General features: G+C 40.4%; 1 protein-coding gene across 1 annotated transcript in view; it reads right to left on the bottom strand.

Annotated features, from left to right (window-relative positions):
• The window catches only part of CPNE4 (copine 4), a gene marked incomplete at its 3' end in the record, with an annotated part of 615561 nt that overhangs the window by 233959 nt on the left and 369305 nt on the right, over positions 1 to 12297 (bottom strand). The window lies entirely within an intron of this gene.

Here is a 12297-nt window from a genome sequence, read left to right as displayed (position 1 = left end):
AGTTGTGAGCTGATTTACTTGATGGATTATCCAACCGAGCACTCCATTAACTGCCACATTCCCAATATGTGAAATGAGAGTTAGTGAATGTGGTGATTAGTCTCTTTCGCATCTGCAGATCTTTCTGTTCTGCTCTGTTCCCCAGGAGACTGGCTGCATGAATTGCTTTATTAGGGTTTCTTTGCCAACTTGCCTCTTCAGCCAATAGGAGGCATCAGTAGGAGATCAGAAAGTGGGAAGAAAGAGAGCTCAGTATGTTTTGCTTGCCCCCTTCCTGCCCCATGCTGCAGTTTTAGGTAGTGACTATGTCCCCTCACCCCCACAGTCCCCTCCTAGTAACCCTTCCTGCAAGCCTCCAGCTCTCACTGGGTTCCAGTAACACTGCCATCTCTACCTTTCCATCAAGTCCAGTGGTACCTTCCCACTGTTGCTACTCCCAGAGCATCTCATCATCCCTTGCTGATCCCTTGAATTTTGCCCACACATCATTACATGTGTCATTAACATTTCTTCTGGAAGAGACTTCAGAATCCCAAGGGCAGGCAAAATTGTGTCCAGTCTGGTGGCTCATGATGAATGAATTATATGGTCCTTTAAGAGTCTGAAAACTGGTGATCCATATATTATTCATGTGGTAACTTCCTCTTAGCCTCTATTCATCAACCATGTTCAGTAATAGATCATAAGGAACATTTATTGAACACTTAAAATGCCCCAGGCATTGTTCTAACCACTTCACATATACTGTCCCACTCAATCATCCCAACAAACCATCCCATTATCACTATTTTATACATGAGAAAACATAGGGTCAAGGGGGTTAATGTGCCCAAGGTCACTCAGCTGTAGTGATGGGGCCACTTGGGATTGCCCTTAAAGCTCTTTCCTGGGACATGACCATCTCTCTTGAAGAGGACACATCTCTTCAGGTACCTTCTGAATATAATGGTTTCAAGCAGAGCCCTTCTCAACACTCAAGACTCCAAATGTTCTTTGACAGGAAACAATCTTTAATGTCTTCAGCTGGGTGACAGATCCTGAAAAGGCTTTTTGATGTGACTGTGAGGGTCCAGCATGCCTCTCCCTGTCTTCACACCTTCTTTCACCCCTCCTTTATATTTTTCTCTTCAAATTTCTTCCAGTTAGCTCGTTCCCTTTTGGGATAGATCAGGAGAAATGTGGATGCTCTAAGCAGAGAGGACATAAGAAGAGTCTAAAACATAAATGGTGTTTTCAATACTAAATCAACTTCCTTCTACCAGACTCCAGCTGTAAGCTGGCACATGAACATCAAATGATCAGAAACTGCCTGACAAAACTCATGCCTATCTGCTGACGGAAGTCAGAGCCTGCCAAGGTGGGGGTGGGAAGGGACTGAATGACAGGTCACTCCGAGTTGTAGCTCCTGTCAGATCCTCCTCATGAGGGAGCTTGGAGGCTAATCCCACACAAGTGTAAAGCAGTTTGCACTTCACTCAGATGCTGGTTATTAACAGGATGGTCCCACCACCTCATCTCTCTGTCACAGTTGTAGAGTCCTCAGAAAAGGTAGTCCAAGACTGGGGAGCCTTGACAATTTCACTCCCTCTTGTGAGAGCACTGGAAGCACAACTAACTTCTGAAGAATCGACAGGAAGACACTGGAACTCACCAAAAAAAGATGCCACACATTCAAAGACAAAGGAGAAGCTGCAATGAGAGAGTAGGATGGGCACAAACACAATAAAATCAAATACTATAAAGGCTGCGTGGGTGACTCACAAACTGGAGAACACATATACCACAGAAGACCACCCACTGGAGTGAAGGTTCTGAGCCCCATGTCAGTCTTCACAACCAGGGGGTCTGGCAACGGGAGGAGGAATTCCTAAAGAATCAGAATTTGCAGGCTATCAGGATTTGATTGCAGGAATTCGATAGGACTGGGGGAAACAGAGACACCACTCTTGGAGGGCACACACAAAGTAGTGTGCACAGGACTCAGGGGAAAGGAGCAGTAACCCCATAGGAGACTGAACCAGACATACCAGCTAGTGTTGGAGGGTGTCCTGCAAAGGAAGGGGTGGCTGTGGTTCACTGCAGGGGCAAGGACACTGGCAGCAGAAGTTCTGGGAAGTACTCCTTGGCATGAGCCCTCCAGAAGTCCACCATTAGCCCCACCAAAGAGCCTGTAGCCTCCAGTGTTGGGTTGCCTCAGGCCAAACAACCAACAGGGAGGGAACCCAGCCACACCCATCAGCAGACAAGCAGATTAAAGTTTAACTGAGCTCTGCCCACCAGAGGAACACCCAGCTCTACCCACCACCAGTCCCTCCCATCAGGAAGCTTACACAAGCCTCTTAGATAGCCTCATCCACCAGAGGACAGAAAACAGAAGCAAGAAGAAGTACAATCCTGCAGCCTGTGGAACAAAAACCACATTCACAGAAAGATAGACAAAATGAAAAGGCATAGGACTATGTACTAGATGAAGGAACAGAATAAAACCCCAGAAAAACAATTAAATGAAGTGGAGATAGGCAACCTTCCAGAAAAATAATTTGGAATAATGATAGTGAAGATAATCCAGAACCATGGAAAAAGAATGGAGGCAAAGATCAAGAAGATGCAAGAAATGTTTAACAAAGACCTAGAAGAATTAAAGAACAAACACCTAGACAAATTAAAGAACAAACAAACAGAGATGAATACAATAATGGAAATCAAAAATACACTAGAAGGAATCAATACCAGAAAAACTGAGGCAGAAGAACGGATAAGTGACCTGGAAGACAGAATGCTGGAATTCACTGTCACAGAGCAGAATAAAGAGAAAAGAATGAAAAGAAATGAAGACAGCCTAAGAGACCTCTGGGACAACATTAAACACACCAACATTCACATTATAGGACTTCCAGAAGGAGAAGAGAGAGAGAAAGGACTCAAGAAAATATTTGAAGAGATTATAGTTGAAAACTTCCCTAATATGGGAAAGGAAATAGCCACCCAAGTCTAGGAAGCACAGAGAGTTCCAGGCAGGATAAACCCAAGGAGAAACATGCCAAGACACAGACTAATCAAATTGAAAAAAATTAAAGACAAAGAAAATTTACTAAAAGCAACAAGGGAATAATGACAAATAACATATAAGGGAATTCCCATAAGGTTAACAGCTGATTTCTTAGCAGAAACTCTACAAGCCAGAAGGGAGTGGCACAATATATCTAAAGTGACGAAAGGGAAGAACCTACAACCAAGATTACTCTACCCAGCAAGGATCTCATTCAGACTCGACTGAGAAGTCAAAAGATTCACAGACAAGCAAAAGCTAAGAGAATTCAGCGCCATCAAACCAGCTCTACAACAAATGAAAAAGGCACTTCACTAAGTGGGAAATACAAGAGGACCTATAAAAACAAACCCAAAACAATTAAGAAAATGGTAATAGGAGCATACATATCAAGAATTACCTTAAACGTGAAAGTATTAAATGCTCCAACCAAAAGACGCAGGCTCGCTGAATGGATATAGAAACAAGAACCATATATATGCTATCTACAAGAGACCCACTTCAGACCTAGGGACACATACAAACTGAGAGTGACGGGATGGAAAAATATATTTCATGCAAATGGAAATCAAAGCTGGAGCAGCAATACACATATAAGGTAAAATAGACTTCAAAATAAAGAATGTCACAAGAGACAAGGAAAGACACTACATAATGATCAAGGGATCAATCCAAGAAGAAGATATAACAATCATAAATATATATGCACCCAACATAGGAGCACCTCAATACATAAGGCAAATGCTAACAGCCATAAAAGAGGAAGATGACAGTAACACAATAATAGTAGGGGAATTTAACACCTAACTTATACCAATGAACAGATCATCCAGACAGAAAATTAATAAGGAAACACAAGATTTAAATGACACAATAGACCAGATAGATTTAATTGATATTTATAGGACATTCCATCCAAAAACAGAAGATTACACTTTCTTCTCAAGTGCACATGGAACATTCTCCAGGGTAGATCACATCTTGGGTCACAAATCAAGCCATGGTAAATTTAAGAAAGTTGAAATCATACCAAGCATCTTCTCTGACCACAATGCTATGAGATTAGAAATCAATTACAGGGGAAAAAACGTAAAAAATACAAACACATGGAGGCTAAACAATATGTTACTAAATAACCAAGAGATCACTGAAGAAATGAAAGAGGAAATCAAAAAATACATAGAGAAAATTGACAATGAAAACACCACAATCCAAAAGCTATGGGATTCAGCAAAATCAGTTCTAAGAGGGAAGTTTATAGCAATACAATCGTACCTCAAGAAACAAGAAAAATCTCAATCTCAAATAAACAATTTAACCTTACACCTAAAAGAAATAGAGAAAGAAGAACAAACAAAACCCAAAGTTAGTAGAAGGAAAGACATCATAAAGATCAGAGCAGAAATAAATGAAATAGAAACAAAGAAAATAATAGCAGAGATCAATAAAACTAAAAGCTGGTTCTTTGAGAAGATAAACAAAATTGATAAACCATTAGCCAGACTCACCAAGAAAAAGAGGGAGAGGACTGAAATCAATAAAATTAGAAGTGAAAAAGGAGAAGTTACAACAGACACCGCATAAATACAAAGAGACGACTACAAGCAACTCTATGCCAGTAAAATGGACAACCTGGAAGAAATGGACAAATTCTTAGAAAAGTATAGCCTTCCAAGACTGAACTAGGAAGAAATAGAAATTATGAACAGACCAATCACAAGTACTGAAATTGAAACTGTGATAAAAATCTTCCAACAAACAAAAGTCCAGGATCAGATGGCTTCACAGGTGAATTCTATCAAATATTTAGAGAAGAGCTAACACTCATCCTTCTCTAACTCTTCCAAAAATTTACAGAGGAAGGAACACTCCCAAAGTAATTCTATGAGACCACCATCACCCTGATACCAAAACCAGACGAAGATATTACAAAAAAAAAATTACAGACCAATATCACTGATGAATATAGATGCAAAAGCCCTCAACAAAATACTAGCAATCCGAATCCAACAACACATTAAAAGGATCATGCACCATGATCAAGTGGGATTTATTCCAGGGATGCAAGGATTCTTCAATATACACAAATCAATCAATGTGATACACCCTATTAACAAATTGAAGAACAAAAACCATATGATCATCTCAATAGATGCAGAAATAGCTTTTGACAAAATTCAACACTCATTGATGATAAAAACTCTTCAGAAACTGGGCATAGAGGGAACCTACTTCAACATAATAAAGGCCATATACGACAAACCCACAGCAAATATCATTCTCAATGGTGAAAAACTGAAAGCATTTCCTCTAAGATCAGGAACAAGACAAGGTTGCCCACTCTCACCACTATTATTCAACATAGTTTTGGAAGTCCTAGCCACAGCAATCAGAGAAGAAAAAGAAATAAAAGGAATCCAAATTGGAAAAGAAGAAGTAAAACTCTCAATGTTCGCAGATGACATAGATAATGCTAAAGATGCCACCAGAAAACTACTAGAGCTAATAATTAATGAATTTGGTAAAGTTGCAGGATACAAAATTAATGCAAAGAAATTTCTTGCATCCCCATACACTAACAACAAAAGATCAGAAAGAGAAATTAAGGAAACAATCCCATTCACCATTGCAATAAAAAGAATTAAACACCTAGGAATAAACCTACCTAAGGAGGTAAAAGAACTGTACTCAGAAAACTATGACAATTATGAAAGAAATCAAAGATGACACAAACAGATGGAGAGATATACCATGTTCTTGGAAGAATCAGTATTGTAAAATGACTATTCTACCCAAAGCAATCCACAGATTCAATGTAATCCCTATCAAATTACCAATGGCATTTTTTACAGTACTAGAACAAAAAATTTCACAATTTGTATGGAAACACAATAGACCCCAAATAGCCAAAGCAAACTTGAGGGGAAAAAAAGGAGATAGAGGAATCATACTTCCTGACTTCAGACTATACTACAAAGCTACAGTAATCAAGAAAATATGGTACTGGTACAAAAACAGAAATATAGATCAATGGAGTGGGATAGAAAGCCCAGAGGTAATCCCAAGCACCTATTGTCAACTAATTTATGACAAAGGAGGCAAGGATATACAACGGAGAAAAGACAGTGTCTTTAATAAATGGTGCTGGGAAAACTGGACAGCTCTATGTAAAAGAATGAAATTAGAACACTCCCTAACACCATACACAAAAATAAACTTAAAATGGATTAAAGACCTAAATGTAAGACTGGACAGTATAAAAGTATTAGAGGAAAGCATAGGAAGAAAACTCTTTGACATAAAGCACAGCAAGATCTTCTTTGACCCACCTCCTAGAGTAATGGATATAAAAACAAAAATGAACAAATGGGACCTAATGAAACTTAAAAGCTTTTGCACAGCAAAGGAAACTATAAAGATGAAAAGACAACCCTCAGAATGGGACAAAATATTTGCAAAAGAATCAATGGACAAAGGATTAATCTCCACAATATATAAACAGCTCATGCAGCTCAATATTAAAAAAAAATCAATCAAAAAATGGGCAGAAGATCTAACTAGACATTTCTCCAAAGAAGACATACAGGTGGCCAACAGGCACATGAAAAGCTGCTCAACATCACTAATAATTAGAGAAATGCAAATCAAAAATACAATGAGGTATCACCTCACACTGGTTAGAATGAGCATCATCAGAAAATCTACAAACAACAAATGCTGGTGAGGGTGAAAAGGGAACCCTCTTGCACCGTTGGTGGGAATGTAAATTGATACAGCTACTATGGAGAACAGTATGGATGTTCCTTAGAAGACTAAAAATACAACTACCATATGACCCAGAAATCCCACTACTGGGCATATACTGAGAGAAAAGCATAATTCAAAAAGACACATGTACCCCAATATCCATTGCAACACTATTTACAATAGCTAGGTCATGGACGCAACATAAATGCCCATCAACAGACCAATGGATAAAGATGTGGTACATATATACAATGGATTATTACTCAGCCATAAAAAGGAACGAAACTGGGTCATTTGTAGAGATGTGGATGGACCCAGAGACTGTCATACAGAGTGAAGCAAGCCAGAAAGATAAAAACAAATATTGGACATTAATGCATATATGTGGAATCTAGAAAAATGGTACAGACGAACTGGTTTACAAGGCAGAAATAGAGGCACAGATGTAGAGAACAAAAGTATGGACACCAAGGGGGGAATGTGGTGGTGGTGGTGGTGGTGGGATGAATTGGGAGATTGGGATTGACATATATATACTAATATGTTTAAAACAGATAACTAATAAGAACCTGCTGTATAAAAAAAATAAGTAAAATAAAATTAAAAAGAAAAAGACTGGAGAATCTTAGTTTTCTTATTAGTTGATGTTTGAAATAGTGAAAAGAAACTCATCTGCAGGATGCTCCATACACATCCCAAGTCCAACCCAACGAACCAGCCTGCTGAGTGTGAAGGTGGGCTCGCGAGGCTGCCTCACCCTCCTTACAACAGGTGCCCACGTGCATGGATGAAGCCATGGGGATGGTCCCGTAGCTTGGGGTCAACCTCCCAGCTTCCAGTTCCCCCTCCCCTGACTCCTTTAGAATAACCAACATCCAGACCGCTTATAAGTCAATTTGCAACTGCCTAGATTGTGAATTAGTCACATGATCCAAGTGGATCTTCTCCAAATGCCATTGGACAGGGAGGAGCACAACAGCTTATGCCTGGGGCTCTTCCCCACAGTGCTCCCTCATTCAGTGGCGGTGCTCACCTCTCCTTGACACTTGGCTTTTCCCAGAAAGTAGATGTTGTTTATGGCGATAAGCTCAGATCTTAGCGTTCAGCCAGTCTGGGAATGGCGGCAGCCTCCATGCTGCCTCTTGGTTAAGAGTGGTTGATGGGAACAGAGTATTGCAAAGGTGCCTGACGCCATCTCTGTATTATGGGGAAAATGACCACTTAGCAATGTCTGCCCTGGGTGTAGGAGGGGTAGGATTGGCTCAGGTGTCACTTGTGTCATTCTTCTTCTCCTCTGGTGATTCAACTCGTAACAGAGGAAACTGAGACCCATAGATATTAAAATAGCATTCTCAAACTCCTGAAGCTACAGACTGACAGTAGAGATGTGGATAAGCTAGGTTCTCTGCCTTCTGGTTTAGTGCTCGGACTCCCCACACCAAACTGCTTATTCCACAACCACCTACACAGCTACACAGGTGCTTACAGGACCCAGGGCCCAGCATTTCAGCTTCAAAGTTCAAAACAAACATCCACATATTCAGCCTTTTGTGTGTGTGTGTGTGTGCTTTTGTTAATGAGGGCTAATCCCCCACAACACTGGAAACAAAATTCTAAAAACCAAGTTCCCTAAAGGGGGCAATACTTTGGAATCAGGCCATGCCAGGAAATGGGACCTTAGGAAATGGGCTAGCCCACGTGCCTCCTAACACAAGCATCAGTCAGAGGGGACCTCACAGCCAGGCAGATCAGGATGCTCGGCTAACAGAGCAGTGCACAATGAGGCATCCTGCCTGTCCCCCGAAAGGGATGATCAGCGCTTTACAGCAGCATCCCTGAAGCACGCTCTGCAACATGCTAGCTCAACAAGCAGCTCCTGGAAATAAAGCATATGCAGTCAAAGGAGTTTTGGAAGCCCTGCACACTGTACCCTTTTCTTAGAAAGCTGTCATGCATAGTATAGTACATTACAGACCTCTGAGGGGTTCTGCAGCAATAAGTGTGTTAGCTTGTCTAAAATTTTCCAAATGTATTTAAGTCTCCTTTTCCCCCCTCACAAAATACATATATTAATATCCAACAAAACACACTTGAAGGAGTTTGCACTAAAGTGTTAAGAAAATAGATATCTTTTATTTTCTCTAAGAGCAAAGAAGTTAAAACACAAGTGGGATGCGTTGATTTACGTACTCCACACCTGGCACAGTGACAAACACAAACTGCTTGTTCAGTGTTTATTTACTAAATTAGTGACACATGATACGCCTCTGAGTGTGTTCAATGTTTTGCACAATTTCCATGGGCCCTCCCTCTCATCTTCCCTGACTTTTCTCTTGACCAGCTTTTCTCCCTGATCTCCTCATTAAAATGTTGAGCTTCTACCTGAAGCCAAACCCAAGTTACCATAAATTCTTATCACCATGAAACTCTAGCTCAGAAGCTAGAAGACAGTGGGAGAGAGAGAGAGAGAGCTGAGTTTCTTCTCAGCCTGGGGCGGATCAAGACATGTGCCACAGGCCCCCTGCCTTCTTGCCACAGTCAATTTAGACCAAGCAGCTTTGTTTAGCCACAGACCACAGGCCTCGCCTGGTGACAAGTCTGGGGGATGCCTGTCTGTCAGTCCAGCCACACACCTGGGTTCTCCTTCCACTGGGGGCCAACAACCAGCACCCTTTACTTTTGCCCCATGTCCACATATTTCACTTTTCATTTTACCACTCCCTGAAAGACTTCCTTTAGAAACCAAGGAATTGAAAACTTTTCACTATATTTGCTAATTAAAAAGTTGAAGCTGCTTACACAGGGCTGAGAGAGAACACAGTGGATGGACACTCCGAGTGTAGGAAGCCCATTCTCCTCACCAGGCCCTGATTGTCTAGGCCCAAGTCTAGCCCGCAGCAGGCTGAGCTCTGGGATGTTCTAGGCTACTGTAGATGATGGCCACTCTGGCATCACCCCAAAAGTTTCCAGCTACTCCACATACCAAAAAGCTCTCCAAATGTATATACATTTTTCCCCTCTATTCCTCTTTATTTCCTTGTAAACAACAGAGACAGTTTCTGATAAGTGAGAAGGACTAGTAATCAGAAAAGTAATCTCAACAGATTTTTCAATTTACTTCCAACCACTTGGGAAGATGGATTCTTTATGGCAATTACCCAAAGACTGTCACAAGATAACGCCTTTATTAGAAGAGGTAAAAATCCTTCTCTGTCTTTCTTTTTATCTTTCCTATTCTCAAACTTCTACTTCCTCTGTCTTTTATTTTTTTTAAGGGATTTTTTTTTTTACATCTTTATTGGAGTATAATTGCTTTACAATGGTGTGTTAGTTTCTGCTTTATAACACAGTGAATCAGCTATACATATACATATGTCCCCATATCTCTTCCCTCTTGCATCTCCCTCCCTCCCACTCTCTCTATCCCACCTCTCTAGGTGGTCACAAAGCACTGAGCTGATCTCCCTGTGCTATGTGGCTGCTTCCCACTAGCTATCTATTTTACATTTGGTAGTGTATATATGTCCACGCCACTCTCTCACTTTGTCCCAGCTTACCCTTCCCCCTCCCCGTGTCCTCACTTCTTCTGACTTTAAATAAACATGTACATACAGCACACAAGGCTTCTTTACGAAGCTTATGTCTCTTTTAGAGGCATCTCCCACTGGTGCTGTGATGCTCCTCTTACTCATTTGTCAGTAATTCTGTTGACACTGAAGAGCTTACATTGCTGGGTCCTTCATTAGGTACAAACATTATTAGGACTGGGGCCATATTTCTAAGTGGTGAAATTTCCCACCACACTCTCATCATCATCAGCATCATTCAAATGATCATCAGTGATTACAATTTATTGAAGGCCTACTTATACGCATAGGGTTAGATACTCTCATGATTACAGTTGGCCCTTGAACAACACAGGTTTGAACTGCATGGGTCCACTTATATGTGGATTCTTTCAAAAAATATGTTGGAAAATGTCTTGGAGATCTGTGACAATTTGAAAAACTTGCAAACTGTATAGCCTAGAAATATCGACAAATATAAGTAAAAGTTGGGTATGTCATTAATGCATAAAATATATGTAGATTCTAGTCTATTTTATCATTTACCACCATAAAACATACACAAATCTAGTCTAAAAAGTTAAAACTTATCAAAACAAGCACATAAACACTTACAGACCATACATGGTGCCATTTGCTGTTGAGAGAAATGTAAACAACTGTAAAGATGCAGTATTAAATCACACCTGCAGAAAATTAACTGTAGTACATACTGTACTACTGTAATAATTTGTAGTAATCTCCTGTTGCTATTGTGATGAGCTCAAGTGTTGTGAGTACCCCCTTAAGATGCCATGTTATGCTAATCATCTCTAAGTGATCAGTTTCTTTCAAGTAAATAGCATATGGCAGTAAACAGTGATCTCTTGCAGTTCTTGAGTATATTTCATCACGTTTAAGTTCAATGCCATAAACCTTGGCACCTATGGGACCCACACGAAGTGCTACTGGTGATGCTTGCAGTGCTCCCAAGAAGCAGAGAAAGTCATGATGTTACAAGAAAAAGTTCAGTTGCTTGATATGTACCCTAGATTGAGTTCTGCAGCTGTGGTTACCACCACTTCAAGATGAAAGAATCCAGCATAAGGACTATTGTAAAAAAAGAAAAGGAAATTTGTGAAGCCATCGCTTCAGCTATACCAGCAGCTGCAAAAACCTTGCACTTTTTGTGAAATGCCTTTTACTTTGACTTGGAAAAGCAGCTTTTGTGTTGGTGCAGGACTGCTTTAAGAAAGGAATATCTATAGACTCTAATATGATTTGAGATAAAGAAAAATCATTATATGACAACTTAAAGCAAAAGGAAGGTGAAGGATCTACAGCTGGAGAATTTAAAGCCAGCAAACGATGGTTTGATAATTTTAGAAAGAGGCTTGGCTTAAAAAATGTCAACATGACAGGAGGAGATTCTGCCGACCAAGAAGCAGCAGATAAGTTCCCAGACACCACTAAGAAAATCACTGAGGAGAAAGATATCTGAAGATGCCATCATTGTTATTAAAAAGCCATGAAAGCCATCAGGCCCAAAACAGTAAATTCCTTCTGGAGAAAACCATGTGCAGATGTTGTGCATGACTTCAAAAGATTTATGACAGAGCCAATCAAAGGAAATCATGAAAGAGAATGTGGATATGGCAAAAAAAGAGGGGTGGTGGTGAAGGGTTTCAAGTTACAGATCTTCAAGGGCTAATGGACACCACACCAGAGGGATCAACAGAAGACAACTTGTTGGAGATGAGTGCTTCCAAGCCAGGGCCAGAGGATGAGGAAGACATAGAAGAAACAGTGCCAGGAAACAAGATGACATCAGACTATCCAGCAGAAGGGTTCCAATTATTCAAGACTGCTTTTGATTACCTTTACAACATGCATCCTTCTATAATACGGGTGCTGAAACTGAAGCACATGATGGAAGGATTATGGTATACAAACATT

The sequence above is a fragment of the Hyperoodon ampullatus genome (assembly GCF_949752795.1).
Source record: "Hyperoodon ampullatus genome assembly, chromosome: 5".
NCBI lineage: Eukaryota > Metazoa > Chordata > Mammalia > Artiodactyla > Ziphiidae > Hyperoodon > Hyperoodon ampullatus.
This window is presented reverse-complemented; position numbering and strand designations above follow the sequence as displayed.